Here is a 16,503-nt window from a genome sequence, read left to right on the forward strand (position 1 = left end):
GGTAGGGTGTAGGGGTCAATTTGGAATTCAGAAATAGTGCCTGGAGCTAAGAACACTTGTGCACAGAAATCATTCCCCCTCTCCCCCATCCCTCATTTAGTGCTCTCCCCCACTCTTTCCCTCTCTCCCTCCCATCCCTTGTTTAGTACTCTCCTTCTCCCCCCTACACTGAGACTGTCAAGCCTGGCTAGTCCCCGTGGATAAACAGGGTCCTGTGTATAATTTGATTTGTGCCACCGCAATCCACTCTCTCCCATTGTTGGGCCGCCTTGTGATATGCCAGCAATGTTAATAACTCTGTCTGCCGGTTTAGCATTGGCTCTCCGTGAGTGATTAACACTGCATCCCACTGTATTGGAACACATTACCACATCTCCCAGCGCATAATTACAGTTTAATGTAGTATGTGTTTTCGCCATTGTGTTTTCTTTGGCCCTGACAAAACACGATCTCTTCTCTCTGCTACCGCTAATAAAACCGCCATTTGGTTGAGCTATTGTTAAGCCGAAGTGCACTTAAATGTGGCTTAATTTAAAGTAGGGGCTATTTAGTCTGGGGAAAGTACTGAAAACCCTAGAAAGATATGAATTTGTGTAAGCCTCAGCTTTACACCAAAGATAAGGGAATAAATGAATGAACTACATGTTAGCAGGTCCAAGCTGAGCATACATGTACTGCAATACAGCTAACAGCCAGATTCAGAAAGCCAGTCAGGTCAAGTTGTCTCCAACTGTCAGGGGCTGTATGTGTGTCCTCGGGGGGGGGCACACAATGAAGCGATTAACGACAGACCCTTTTGGCTGACACTGCATGGATTCATGGCATTTCACAAGCAAACTCCAGATAGGGACCCAATTGGACATGTACAGGTAACTGCAAAAATAAAGGAAACACAAACAAAGTGTCTTAATAGGGTGTTAGGCCACCATGAGCCAGAACAGCTTCAATGCACCTTGGCATAGATTCTACAAGTGTCTGGAACTCTATTGGAGGGATACAACAACATTCTTCCACAATAAATTCCCTAATTTTGTGTTTTGTTGATGGTGGTGCAAAAAGCGATCTCAGGGGTTCAACTGGGTTGAGATCTGGTGACTGAGATGGCCATGGCATATGGTTTACGTTGTTTTCATGCTCATCAAACCGTTCAGTGACACCACTTACACCGTGGATGGGGCATAGCCATGGTAGCCAAAATAATGGCCAAATAAATGGCCTGCCCAGCATTTTATACATGACAGGATGTTAATTGCTTAATCAACTTGTTTCTATCATTTTGGCAGTTACCTGTAGTTAGCATGTGTTCAAGGTTTCTCAATCAATATACTGCCCAGAAAAGATAATTGGATTTCACTATATTTCTCCATCTTCTAGCTAAATGGACAAAGGCAGAGACAATTCATTTAATACAGAAATAATACCCTCAAATTAAAGCTGAGAGTCTGCACTTTAACCATAGGTCACATACACGTGTTCAGCAGATGTTATTGCGGGTGTAGCGAAATGCTTGTACTGCTAGCTCCAACAGTGCAGTAATATCTAACAAGTAATATCTAACAGTTTCACAACATATACCCAAAATACACGTACATCTTAATAAGGAATGGATTCAGAATATATACATATATGTCAGAGTGGCATTGGACTAAGATACATTGGCATAGTATAGAATATAGTATATACATATATACATATGAGATGGGTGATTCAATATTAACACACAATTAAAAGTGACTAAGATATCGTAGAATAGTATAGAGTACATTTTATACATATGAGATATTAAAGTGGTTAGGGTTTCATTTCCTTAAAGTGGCCAGTGATTCCTCATCTATGTCTATAGGCAGCAGCCTCTGATGTGCTAGTGATGGCTGTTTAGCAGTCAGTGGTGTAGTATAGAATACTATACAGTATATACATATGAAATGAGTGATGCAATATGTAAACACAATTTAAAAGTGACTAAGATACCGTAGAATAGTGTGGAATGCAGTTTATATATATGAGATGAATAATACTAGATACGGAAACATTATTAAAGTGGCTGGTGATCCATTTCTAAAAATGGCCAGTGATGTGAAGATGGCACTTGAGGGGATGGATGCCGTCTTAACGGCTCTTAACCAACCATGCTATTTTGTTAGTTTTTTCGCGTTGTTTGTAACTTTTGTACATAATGTTGCTGCAACCATCTCTTATGAACGAAAATAGCTTCTGGACATCAGAATTACTCACCTCAGATTAGACGAAGAGTTTTTCTTCAATGATCTTCGGATGGGAGGGAGATACTACAAACACCCGACCAGACCCAGATCCCCGGCATTCGCTGGAGAAGGAAACTGAGATTTCTCTGAAAAAGATTGGGGTGGTTTGTAAGGATCAGGCGACGAGTGGCTAATCCGCATTTGCCTTCCATCCTGCAAGCTAACGTTCAATCGCTGGAAAATAAATGGGACGAACTGAAAACACGTATATCCTACCAACGGAATATTAAAAACTGTAATATCTTATGTTTCACTGAGTCGTGGCTGAATGACGACATTAAGAACATACAGCTGGCAGGTTATACACTATCGGCAGAATAGAATAGCAAGCTCTGGTAAGACACAGGGCTGGGGCTTATGCATATATGTAAACAACAGCTGGTGTATGATATCTAAGGAATCCGTCTCATTCCTGCTTACAAGCAAAAATTAAAGCAGGAAGCACCAGTGACTAGATCAATAAAAAAGTGTTCAGATGAAGCAGATGCTAAACTCCAGGGCTGTTTTGCTAGAACAGACTGGAATATGTTCCGGTATTCTTCTGATGGCATTGAGGAGTACGCAACATCACTCACTGGCTTTATCAATAAGTGCATCGAGGACGTCGTCCCCACAGTGATTGTACGTACATACCCGAACCAGAAGCAATGGATTACAGGCAACATTCGCACTGAGCTAAAGGGTAGAGCTGCCCCTTTCAAGGAGCGGGATTCTAACCCGGAAGCTTATAAGAAATCCTGCTATGCCCTCCGACAAACCATCAATACAGGACTAAGATCGAATTGTATTACACCAGCTACGACGCTCATTGGATGTGGCAGGGCTTGCAAACCATTACAGACTACAAAGGGAAGCACAGTGCCCAGTGACACGAGCCTACCAGACGAGCTAAATAACTTCCATGCTTACTTTGAGGCAAGTAACACTGAAACATGCATGAGAGCATCAGCTTTTTCCGGACGACTGTGTGATCACACTCTCCGCAGCCGGTGTGAGTAAGACCTTTAAACAGGTCAACATTCACAAGTCCACATGGCCAGACGGATTATCAGGATGTGTACCCGAGCATGCACTGATTAACTGGCAAGTGTCTTCACTGACATTTTCAACCTCTCCCAGTCTGAGTCTGTAATACCAACATGTTTCAAGCAGACCACCATAGTCCCTGTGCCCAAGAACACTAAGGTAACCTGCCTAAATGACTACCGACCCGTAGGACTCACGTCTGTAGCCATGAAATGCTTTGAAAAGCAGGTCATGGCTCACATCAACACCATTATCCCAGAAACCCTAGACCCACTCCAATTTGCATACCGCACCAACAGATTCACAGATGATGCAATATACCTGTATATTGCACTCCACACTGCCTTTTCACACCTGGTCAAAATGAACACCTATGTGAGAATGCTATTCATTGACCACAGCTCAGCATTCAACACCATAGTGCCCTCAAAGCTCATCACTAAGCTAAGAACCCTGGGACTAAACACCTCCCTCTTCAACTGGATCCTGAACTTCCTGGCGGGCCGCACACAGGTGGTAACGGTAGGTAACAACACATCCGCCACGCTGATCCTGAACACGGGGGCCCCTCAGGGGTGCAGGCCCAGTCCCCTCCTGCACTGTTCACTCATGACTGCACGGCCAGGTACGACTCCAAAACCGTCATTAAGTTTGCCGATGACACAACAGTGGTAGGCTTGATCACCGAAAGCGATGAGACAGCTAATAGGGAGGAGGTCAAAGACCTGACCGTGTGGTATGACGACAACAACCTCTCCCTCAATGTGATCAAGACAAAGGAGATGATTGACTACAGGAAAAGGAAGTCTGAGCACGCCCCCATTCTCATCGATGGGGCTGTAGTGGAGCATGTTGAAAATCCTCAAAAGATTTTACAGCTGCACCATCGAGAGCGTCCTGATGGGTTGCATCACTGCATGGTATGGCAACTACTCGGCCTCCGACCGCAAGGCACTACAGAGGGTAGTGCGTACGGCCCAGTACATCACTGGGGCCAAGATTTCTGCCATCCAGGACCTCTATACCAGTCGGTGTCAGAGGAAGGCTTTAAAAATGGTCAAACACTCCAGCCACCCTAGTCATATACTGTTCTCTCTGATACCGCATGGCAGGCGGTACTAGAGCGCCAAGTCTAGGTCCAAGAGGCTTCTAAACAGCTTCTACCCCCAAGCCATAAGACTTCTGAACAGCTAATCAAATGGCTACTATTTGCATTGCCCCCCCCCCTCTACGCTGCTGCTACTCTCTGTTATTATCTATGCATAATCACTTTAATAACACTACCTACATGTACATATTATCTCAACTACCTCGACACTGGTGCCCCCACACATTGAGTCCATACTGGTACCCCCTGTATATAGCCCCGCTATTGTTATTTACTGCTGCTCTTTAATTATTTGTTTTTCTTATCTCTTACTTTTTTGAGGGTATTTTCTTAAATCTGCATTGTTGGTTAGGGCTTGTAAGTAAGCATTTCACTGTTGTATACCTGTTGTATTCGGCGCATGTGACAAATAACATTTGATTTGATTTCTATAGGCAGCCGCCTTTGATGTGCTAGTGATGGCTGTTTAGCAGTCTGATGGCCTTGAGATAGAAGCTTTTTTTCAGTCTCTCGGTCCCAGCTTTTATGCACCTGTACGGACCTCGCCTTCTGGATGATAGCAGGGCAAACAGGCAGTGGCTTGAGTGGTTAATGTCCTTGATGATCTTAATGGCCTTCCTATGGCATCGGGTGTTGTAGGGTGGGAAGTTTTCCCCCGGTAATGCATTGGGCAGACCGCACCCCCCTCTGGTGAACTTTGCAGTTGTGGGCGGTGCAGTTGCCATACAGGATGCTCTCAATTGTGCATCTGTAAAAGTTCTAGGTGTTAATCCACATTTCTTAAGCCTCCTGAGGTTGAAGAGGCGCTGTTGCACCTTCTTTACCACACTGCCTGTGTGGGTGGATGATAGAGGAAATTATAGTTGAAATGATTAATGTATACATTATTGATTAGAACCATTTATTCTAATACTATTATGTTATGGTATGAAAAGTATGAGTTCTTGGTTCTTGGCTGTTACTGAAAATGTAAGCAGAACGAATTAATTGTCTGTGCCTCTCGGGGTTTAAGGGGGCGAGATGCTATAGCTTTTCAGACAGATAAGAAATGTTTGGGTGGTGTTCCATTAGTGGAGAAAAGTATATCTTTTAGACAGTTTGGAATGTAGTTTTATGGGGGGAGTATGAGAAGAGTTTCAGACCTAAAAACAATGGGCTCTTGTGAGAATCGGAGTGAGGGTGTGAAACTGATGACGTAATTTTATGTTCTCTCTTTAAAATGTAATGTTCTTTGTATTATGGGTCAGTACTCTCTGGAATTAAACGCTCTTACCTGGCTTTTAAGACTGGTCTCGATCTACTTCATGCATAATTAATGAACTTACACCTCATTAATGAATTAGAAACGAGTGCGAATTTGATTTTGGCAACAAAATACATAGGAATCTAGAATTCCTCTATCAGTGGACCATTTCAGTTTGTCAATGATGTCTACGCGGAGAAACTTGAAGCTTTCCACCTTCTCCACTGCGGTCCCATCGATGTGGATGGGGTGGTGCTCCCTCTGTTGTTTCCTGAAGTCCACGATCATCTCCTTAGTTTTGTTGAGTGAGGGGTTATTTTCCTGGCACCACACTCCCAGAGCCCTCACCTCCTCCCTGTAGGCTGTCTCATCGTTGTTGGTAATCAAGCCTACTACTGTTGTGTTGTCTGCAAACTTGATGATTGAGTTGGAGGCGTGCTTGGCCACGCAGTCATGGGTGAACAGGGATTACAGGTGGGAGCTTAGCACACAACCTTGGGGGCCCCGGTGTTGAGGATCAGTGAAGAGATGTTGTTTCCTACCTTAACCACCTGGGGGCGACCCGTCAGGAAGTCCAGGATCCAGTAGCACATGGCGGGGTTCAGACCCAGTGCCTCGAGCTTGATGATGAGCTTGGAGGGTAGTATGTTGTTGAATGCTGAGCTATAGTCAATTAACAGCATTCTTACATAGGTATGCCTCTTGTCCAGATGGGACAGGGCAGTATGCAGTGTGGTGGCGATTGCATAGTCTGTGGATCTATTGGGGTGGTAGGCAAATTGAAGTGGGTCTAGGGTGACAGGTAAGGTGGAGGTGATATGATCCTTGACTAGTCTCTCAAAGCACTTCATGATGACAAAGGTGAGTGCTACAGGGCAATAGTAATTTAGTTAAATTACCTTTGCATTCTTAGGTACAATGGTGGCCATCTTGAAGCATGTGGGGACAACATACTGAGATAGGGAGAGATTGAATATATCTGTAAACACACTAGCCAGCTGGTCTGTGCATGCTTTGAGGACGCGGTTTGAGATACCATCTGGGCCGGCAGCCTTGCGAGGGTTAACACGCTTAAATGTCTTACTCACATCGGCCACGGAGAAGGAGAGCCCACAGTCCTTGATAGCGGGCTGCATCGGTGGCACTGTATTGTCCTGAGTGAAGAAGGTTTTCAGCCTGTCCGGAAGCAAGTCGTCAGTGTCCGCGACGTGGTTGATTTTCCTTTTATAATCTGTGATTGTCTGTAGACTCTGCCACATACGTCTCGTGTCTGAGCCGTTGAACTGGGACTGAACTTTGTCCCTATACCGACGTTCAGCCTGCTTGATTGCTTTATATTTCCAGTCTTCTTGCCCTTGCTAAATGCGGTGGTTCGCGCTTTCTGTTTCTGATTGGGGTAGGTTTTAATGCAGTGGGTACACCATCTCCTATGCACTTCCTGATAAACTCATTCACTGTATCGGTATATGTGTCAATATTATTTTTTATATTATTTTCTGAAGCTACTCTGAACATATACCAGTCCGCGTGATCAAAACGATCTTGAAGCGTGGATTGCGATTGGTCAGACCAGTGTTAAATAGTCCTTTGAGTTTCTGCCTATAGGAGGAGCACAATGGAATCATGGTCCGATTTTCCAAATGGAGGGCGGGGAAGGGCCTTATATGCATTCTGGAAGGTATTATAACAATAGTCGAGAGTTTTTGCAGCGAGTACCACAATCAATATGTTGATAGAATTTCTGGAGCCTTTTCCTCAAATTGGTGTCATGGATCCCTCAGGAACTTTCATTATGCACACCTGGCCCCTATTCCCAGTGATTAGTAATTGTATAAGTGTGCCCTTGGTTTACCAGTGTCCTGTCAATTATTGTTACTATTTCTGTTGGTGCGTGTGAGTACCTGTGCTGTGTGTTTTTGCTTTCGTGCCATTGTGGATTGCGCAGATGATTACAAGTCCCGTCCCATGAGTTAATCATTGTGTGCTTGTTTTATTTATTTGAGGTACTGCTCACTCTTTTGTTTCTTGTTTCAATCCTGTGTTTTGTATAATGTTTTTTTGGTGATCGTCCCAATGCCTTTACACGGCATGCTGTAATTTGGGTGTAAATAAAAACCCTATTTCGCATTCCTGCGCCTGTCTCCCGAGTCAATCATACCGGTGTGACAATTGGCTTTGTTAAAATCCCCAGCAAGAATAAATGCAGCCTCAATATGTGGTTTCCATTTTGCATAAAGTCCAGTGAAGTTCTTTGAGGGCGGTCGTGGTATCGGCTTTAGGGAGGATATAGACCGCTGTGGCTATTATAGACGATAATTCTCTCGGGAGATTTGGCATTTGATTGTGAGATATTCTAGGTCGGGTGAACAGAAGGACTTGAGTTCCTGTATGTTATCACAGTTACACCATAAGTCGTTGATCATAAAATATATACCTCCACGTTTCTGCTTCGCGGAGAGATGTTTGTTCCTGTCGACGCAATGTACTGAGGACCCAACTGGCTTTACAGAGTCAGACAGTATATCTCGAGAGAGCCATGTTTCTGTGAAGCAGGGTACTGTATGTTACAATCCCTGGCGTCTCTCTGTAAAGCAACTCTCGCCTTGAGCTCATCAACTATTATCCAGAGATTGGACATTAGCAAGTAAAAAACTCGGGAGCGGTGGGTGGTGTGCACGCTTACTAAGTAGAAGACTGCCCCGAGTAACTCTCCTCCGGAGACCTTGTTTTGGTCAGCCTCTGGAATAAGTTCAATAGCTCTGGGGAGAGAAAACAGACTTGAAACAGATTTAAAGGGGCAATCTGCAGTTGCTATATCCATTTGTTGGACTTATTAATTAATATGTACCCATTAATTCTTGAAAAACACAAAAGCCTTTTGAGCTTAGTTCAACTGTCGTACCCCATCAGAACCCCAAAATAACTTGTTTAACTCAAATGTTTGTAAACAAGGTAAACATAAACAAACACTATATAACCGCAAAACATGGTTCAAACTATAATTTCGTATGATGGATGTTCAGTCCTTGCAAACATATTGTAGCTCTGTCTGAATTATAGCCCCATTCCTCAGCTTTTTACCAAAACTGTTGATTGGTTTGGTGGTTTAATGGTTTGGTATTGAATTATAGGCTATCAGTACAAACAGAATGTTCACACTCATGATGTCCATATGATGTCCATAAGAAGTGTGTCAATAAAAGTTGTCACCGTACTCTTGCGTTATACTTTCCAATGTGATCACGAGACAGCCAGCCGACTAGGTCCTTCCTGATGACAGGTAGAACTATGGCTTGATCACTGACAGGTTTGGCATGGAATCAGTTACTCTGACAATCCACTCACTCACCCTGGTCTGCACTGCTCGTTTCAAAGTGTAATCAGCAGAGGAGAAATATGTCAGTCTGTCTGGCTCATCACAGGCTAATGGTCTGGAAGATGATTTAGCGAGAGCCAAGTTTCTATACAAAATACTGCACACAAAAGTGGACGGCAGCTTCTCTCTGTCACAACAGTTGATAGTAAAGACTTTAAAAATATATATATTTCACCTTTAATTAACCAGGTAGGCCAGTTGAGAGCAAGTTCTCATTTGCAACTGTGAGCTGGCCAAGATAAAGCAAAGCAGTGCGACACAAACAACAACACAGAGTTACACATGGAATAAACAAACGTACAGTCATTTTTGTGCAAATGAAGTAAGATTAGGGAGGTAAGGCAATAAATAGGCCATGGTGGCGAAATAAATTACAATTGAGCAATTAAACACTGGAGTGATAGATGTGCAGAAGATGAATGTACAAGTAGAGATACTGGGGTGCAAAAGAGTAAAAAAATAAATAACAATATGGGGATGAGGTACTTGGGTGGGCTATTTACAGATGGGCTGTGTACAGGTGCAATGATCTGTAACCTGCTCTGACAGCTGATGCTTAAAGTTAGAGAGGGAGATATGAGTCTCCAGCTTCAGTGATTTTTGCAGCTCATTCCAGTCATTGGCAGCAGAGAACTGGAAGGAAAGGTGGCCAAAGTAGGAATTGGCTTTTGGGGTGACCAGTGAAATATACCTGTTGGAGCGTGTGCTACGAGTGGTTGCTGCTATGGTGACCAGTGTGCTGAGATAAGGTGGGGCTTTACCTAGCAAAGACTTATAGATGACCTGGAGCCAGTGGGTTTGGCGACGATTTTTCTATGTGTGATTCCAATGCAATTTCAAATACTATCCAAGCTTTAAAGTTTGCTGAAAATAAACGCAGTTGACAGTGACAGGAGTTTAGTCATCACTGAGGTCAGTTGTGCATCCACTGTCAGAAGTAATGCAGCAGCTTAGATATGCAGTTTTAGAAACTGTTCTTTGTCCTGTAAACATTGCAGGACAACGCAGGATTTTTTTTCATCGCACACAGGGCTGTGGGCCATGAGGTTGTAGGTTCGCAGACCACCGTGGACAAGAGTAGGGGTGGAAAGAGCTCCGTTATAGTAGAAGCATTGCATGAATCTATCATCTATTTGAAAAAAATAGCCTTTTATTAACATTTCATGCAATTATCTATAATTTTACATATTAGCAGAATCTTTTTTAATACCAAACCAATTACAGGCTAAGTATGGACAGAGAGCTAGGCCTGTGTTTTCTTATCATATTTCTCCAATGCCAAATCAGTGTCTTGTTTGTAACAAAACTGTCCCCGTTTGCAAATAATTAAATCTGAGACATCATTCGGAATCTGAGCATGATACTTTAAAAAGTTAGGCCTACCTTTCCACTCCAAACAGAGTAGGCCTAACGACGCATACAAATGTAAGTTAACTGCTGGCTACTCTTCTTCCATGGTTTAACCCAACGAGTGAAGGTCACAAGTGTTTTTCTAAAAGTTGTCTGGGTTTAAACATCTTCTATTGTACAGAAAGTGAAAAGCTTAATCAATTGATAGTGACAGAATTAGATTACTTCCCAAGCAAAGTTTTAAAAAATCTCCTCAGCTATAGAAGGCTGTAGCTCAGCCTCTGAATGTCAAAGGAACAGAACAATGATATCCTCATATGCATCCAAGTCACTTCTTTCACAGGTATTTTAAAGCTTGTTTCTAGCATACAACCGAAGTGCTGTTGTAGATCACTTTATATAATCGGATGCGTTTTATTTTCTTCCAAATCTAAAGCTCACAAGGGGGTAGGCCTGTGCTTATTTTGTTGCCATTTTCTTTAATAAAAGGCATATGGTATACTCTCTCATACCCCCCCAATTTGAGTTTTGGTTTTTAAGAGCCCTTCAATGACACGGATGTTGGCTATTTAAAGAGTGCATTGTGGGTGGAGGATTCTATGGATATAGCAGCCTATAGCCTAATTTTGTCTGTCAAACAGGTAGGCCTATCTCTTTCCTAAAGAGAAAGAAATAGGCTCCAACACAAAAATATATTGTTAGTAAAGACTAATTAAAATTAAGATGGTTTAAATGAATTATGCCTACTAAAATGTGCCTACTTTCAGCACGATGTGCTGTATATTTCCCATTGATTGTTCCAGGGTTGCTGCTTCAAGTTTCAGCACCACAATGTAAGTTACTCAAATCTGGATTATTGTGAGGTCAATAACTCTGATAAAAACAATATTTGTTTTTAATCAAATCTATTATTGTAGTAGCAAGCTATCAAAGTTGACCTGCGGTCCTCTTCATCTTCACGCTCTCCTTCTCAAACTGAACAGAACATAGGCTGTAGGCGAGTCCACGCGCAACATTTTTTGGACTAGGCCTAATCAAAAATACTTTTCTGAAGAAACTCTCCTCCTGATGCCACCATAGGCCTACAGAGCACAGCCATTGGTTAGGCAGCACACAAAAAAAAGTTATTGATCAGCAAGAGTAGAGCAGGCCGGGCTCAGGGTTGGACTATCCAGTGCCGTGTGTAATGCAGCCTAGTTTATTAACACCATCCCAGCAGCCATCTTAGAAACTTTGCTCTGTGCTTGTCTGAGCAGCACTTCGTAGCTTATAGCCTATGGATCATTTCATTGAGACCACACTAAAAAGCTTATAGGCTCACTTGATATCGCACGCCCTGCGTAGAATCAGAGATCAGCATCAGGCTCACATTGATATATATAGCCTAATAAGCAACTAATTCTAAAACACTGAGAAATATTGATATGTCATCAATTACATGACCATTCCCTGGACTATATTTTAAAAAAGACTAAACCATCCCCTTGACTAAAATTTAAAAAGCATGACACTCTCCCATTTCCCTCCAGCTAGCTTTTTTACATTTTTTATTTATTTCACCTTTATTTAACCAGGTAGGCTAGTTGAGAACAAGTTCTCATTTACAACTGCGACCTGGCCAAGATAAAGCAAAGCAGTGCGACCCAGACAACAACAGTTACACATGGGATAAACAAAAGTACACTCAATAACACAATAGAGAAACTAACTTTATCTAAAATCAATCTGGCGGGATCAAAATGATGACAAAATGTTTTCCTACAAATTATTTGCCTCCTTTTGAAATGTCATTGTCTTTCCTAGCCACTGTAATGCACTTTTGACAAAATCATTGACAGTGCATTGAGTAGAACGCTCAGTCGGCATCAGTCCAGAACAAATGTTTAAAACGATATTGTGACAAAACGTGCAACTCATAAATAGGCTGACTGGTCGTTGTTGATTATCAGGCCTAACAACCGTGGTGTCGTCAGCCAACTTGATGATGGAGTTGGTGTCATGCAAAGCCACACGGTCCTGGGTCCAGGGAGTACAGCAGAGGACTGAGGACACACCCCTGGGGACCCCTGTGTTAAGAGTCCGTGTGGAGCAGGTGTTGTTGCCAATCCTCCATCTCCATTCAAGAGCCAGTGGGTCCTCTCATCGCTCAAGGTAACACTAGGAGTGGGTGAGAAGAAGTAATTTCCTGTATGAGTTGGGGAAATCTTTTCAGTGAAGGATTGGTTTATTACAGCACACCATCCATCTCAATGGCTATGAGTGACTATGAATTCTTACGCAGTCAGGTCATTCTATCACCAAAGTAGGATAGGGCCCAGTGGTTTTTGGTGGTGCTTCTGAGGTGGGTAGCATCTCCATTTGCAGAGTATACAATTATCTTTTAAGTGCAAAAAGTCTGTCAAGAGAGATGACTTTGAGCGAGTTAGTTCATTCTCAGATTGTGTGAGTTAATCAAATTTGAAAGAGATAGAAATTGGCCTCAATTTCATAGGATGAAAGTGAATCAACAAAAATTAGCTTTGTCTTTGTTCACAAACAAACAAACAATGCACTACCCCACAAAAAAAGGATGACATTGATGGTACTACTGATTGCCTGCAAAGGCAACATTAACACCTTATAGTCAAACCACAAGTCTAATGAAATGTATCCTAAATTAAATCTGGACAAGCTGCATATGCAAAAAAGGCAAACATTGGGCGTGTTTGGACCGAAAATTATCTCCGTTGTCCATCATTCATCACCGGATGACTCCCATTGAACATTTTCAGACAGAAAATCTATGTGCGCTGTAGCCTCAACCTCCATGGCTTGCAACTGTGGACACCGTCAAAAACAAAGTAATGACACTGAGAATGTGTCGAAACACTGTGGCTCAAACAATGACTGTCCAATTAATGATTCAGTAATGCCAAATGTCAAATGCAAATACCTAGATTGGTGCAACAAGGCATTAAGTAAAGCTATCTGTTCTATGTGCACTATTTGTATTCTTCACGTCCTTATGTTTAGTTTTGGCTTACTTTCGGTATTGTACACCAGCTTCAAACAGCTGAAAATACAATATTTTTGGTCATGGAAAATATATTTCACAGCAGTTTAGATGGTACAATGATTCTCGACACTACTGGCTTGTTTTGTCACAAAAACTGAAATAGGGCGAACTATTCAAATTTTTGCGACCTTTAAATGCTGGAGCGATTTCTGCATAGTGCATCTTTAAGTAACTACCATCAACAGTATAGATATTATAAACCCATTATCCACAATACCTCACTGATTCCACCTTGAATATTACAGTAACTATATGTGGCCATGCCTTTACCCTGTTCTAGGTCTTCATCTTGTGAAGAACCATGTATAGGAAATGTGTGATAAGAGAAAGGAATTTTGCAAAGTCAATCGGAGCTGCTAAGCTCCCAAGCCAATTAGACACGAGATAGTGACATTGACGGATACCTTTCAGAATTTTTAAGGATGTTAATGCATGCTTGAGATACACCCTACTCTGCAGTCCTAATGAAAGTTGTTTGAGGGGGTAAAGACATCCTCTGGCTAACTCCTAATAATATGTGATACCTACGCTCCAAATGTACATGACATCATCAAACATGGTTCAGGACTTTCTCAGGGGAAGAGGGTCGACATGATATCTGCTTAACGAGCCCTCACAAAGACCGAACACTCCAAAACAAACCACTGGTGACCCCATATTTCCCACAGGATAGTTAGAGATTTCCCGGTACTTTTGTATACTTTTTAGCCAGTAGTTCTGAAAGTAGCACTCATGTGCCAAAGGGGGTCCCTGAAAATTGCATACCATGTCACATATGTGCAGTTATGTGCACCAGGTCATTGCTTTAAAAAAATTTTTTTTTAATTAACCTTTATTTAACCAGGAATCATAAAACACGGGACGAGATGTTAAAAACTGTCCATTGTGCCAATACATGGAATGCACTCGCATGAGATTTGCCGTGATGTTGACAGAGTGGCATGGGAGGTTTATTTCTTAGACTGGGGTAAGATGTCGATTTTTGGGACACATCCTCAGTAGTGTGCCTTCGAATCAGTGGGTGTTTTGGCCTTTAATCACTAAACACCCTCATCAAAGGTGGCCAGCTAAAGGGTGATCAAGCCTTAGCTTGTGTCCCATGCCCAATTAAGATGTCCCACGGGACTATGCAAGGCAGGGGCGTCCTCTTCCCTGAGCCAGCCATACAGCTGACCGCATACCTCATATGCCCTCCTCAAGTTGGAGGGATCTGAATTGGGTTCTCAGGTGGGGGTGGGGGGTCATGAAGTTATAGCCCAACAAGGGTCCTTCCGTTTGATCCAGATCCACTGGCTGCCTCTTTCAGCTGCTTGAGAAACTGCTCTGACGGTCTGCCGCAGAGCCTGTCCATGGATTCCAAGTTCTTTCAGCAACCTGATGATGGAAGAAGCCACGAATCCTCTGCATCCCACTTCAACTGGCCAGACTTTTGCATTCCAGCCACGCTGAGTTGCGTCTGCTGCCAACTCTGTGTAACGCAGTTTCTTACGCTCGTAGGCCTCTTCAACAGAGTTTTCCCATGGGACTGTGAGCTCTATGATGTACACAGCCTTTCGTGAAGGGGACCAGAGTACCATGTCTGGCCTAAGGTTGGTAGAAGCAATCTCAGGTGGAAAAATGAGTTGCTGGCCAATATCGACAAGCCTCTTCCAGTCCCGGGCCATGGCTAGGTGTCCAGTTTCTGGCTTTGTAGGAGGATACTTGGGCCTTTCCTGTCCCTCCCGGATGAATGTTGTCATTTTGACGGGATTGCTTGTTTTTGGAGATAATGAATTGGTTGCACTCCTCTTGGTCTCAAGTGCTGCAGCCAGGCTCTTGAGGACCTGATTGTGCCTCCAGGTGTAGCGGCCTTGTGAGAGGCTGGTCTTGCAACCTGTCATTATATGCCTGAGAGTCGCTGGAGCTGGGCAGAGGGGGCAGGTCGAGTCCTCGCCATACCATTGATGTAGATTTTTTGGTGATGGAAGCACATCATAAACAGCTGTTATGATGAAGCTGATGTTGCTTGCCTCCATTTGCCAAAGCTCACTCCAGTTGATCTTTCTCCTCTGCAGGCCATCCCACAGCGTCCATTGCCCTTGTTTAGCAAGAGAGACAGCCTTTGCACTTCTTGCAGTCTCCTCCTGTCTGCGCACCTCCTCGACCACCAGCTTCCTGCGTTCAGATGTTGTTGCCTTATGGAACATTGGTTTGCTTGCTGCCAGGCCAAAGCCTCCTCTTCCATGCTGGATATTCCCCACAATGTCTTGGTGTCTCAGGGCTGATGTTGCTTGCTGCACAGCCTTGGATGATGTCCATTTCCGTCCAGTTTGTAGGGGAGGTGCAGCCTTGCTAATGGTCTGGTCTTTGGAGTCCTTCAATGTCATCTGAAGTCTTACTTTAGAGCACTTGTACTCCTCCGTTAGACTTGTAAGAGGTAGTTCAAGGACCCCTTTGCCATAGAGGCCGATGTTACTCAGGCATCGTGGGACACCCAGCCATTTCTTCACGTATGAGGTAATGGTTCGCTCCATCTTCTCCACTGTTGTTATTGGGACCTCATAGGCAGTGAGTGGCCACATTACCCGGGGGAGAAGTCCAAACTCTAGGCACCAAAGCTTGAGCCTCCCAGGCAGTAGGGTCTTGTTGATGTTCTCAAGACCGTCGGCGATGTCCTGCCTTACTTGCTGCACTTGATCTTTATCCCGGAGGCTTTCGTTGTACCATCTACCCAGGCTCTTGATGGGTTGCTCAGACACCGTTGGTATCGGGTCATCTCCAATGCAGAACCTCACATCTTTAAGCTGTCCCTTGACTATGGAGATGCTTCGAGATTTGCTTGGCTTGATTTTCATCCGGGCCCACTTGATGTTATCCTGCAGTTTTGCAAGTAGCCGCCTGGTGCATGCTGCAGTGGTGGTCAGTGTAGTCATGTCATCCATGTATGCTCGGATAGGTGGGAGACGGAGCCCTTCCTTAGTTCTCTCACCGCCGACCACCCATCTCGATGCCCTGATGATGACTTCCATGGCCATAGTGAAGGCCAGAGGAGAAATTGTACAGCCTGCCATTATGCCTACTTCCAAGCGCTGCCATGTTGTT

Source organism: Oncorhynchus nerka, linkage group LG10, assembly GCF_034236695.1.
Source record: "Oncorhynchus nerka isolate Pitt River linkage group LG10, Oner_Uvic_2.0, whole genome shotgun sequence".
Taxonomy (NCBI): Eukaryota; Metazoa; Chordata; class Actinopteri; order Salmoniformes; family Salmonidae; genus Oncorhynchus; species Oncorhynchus nerka.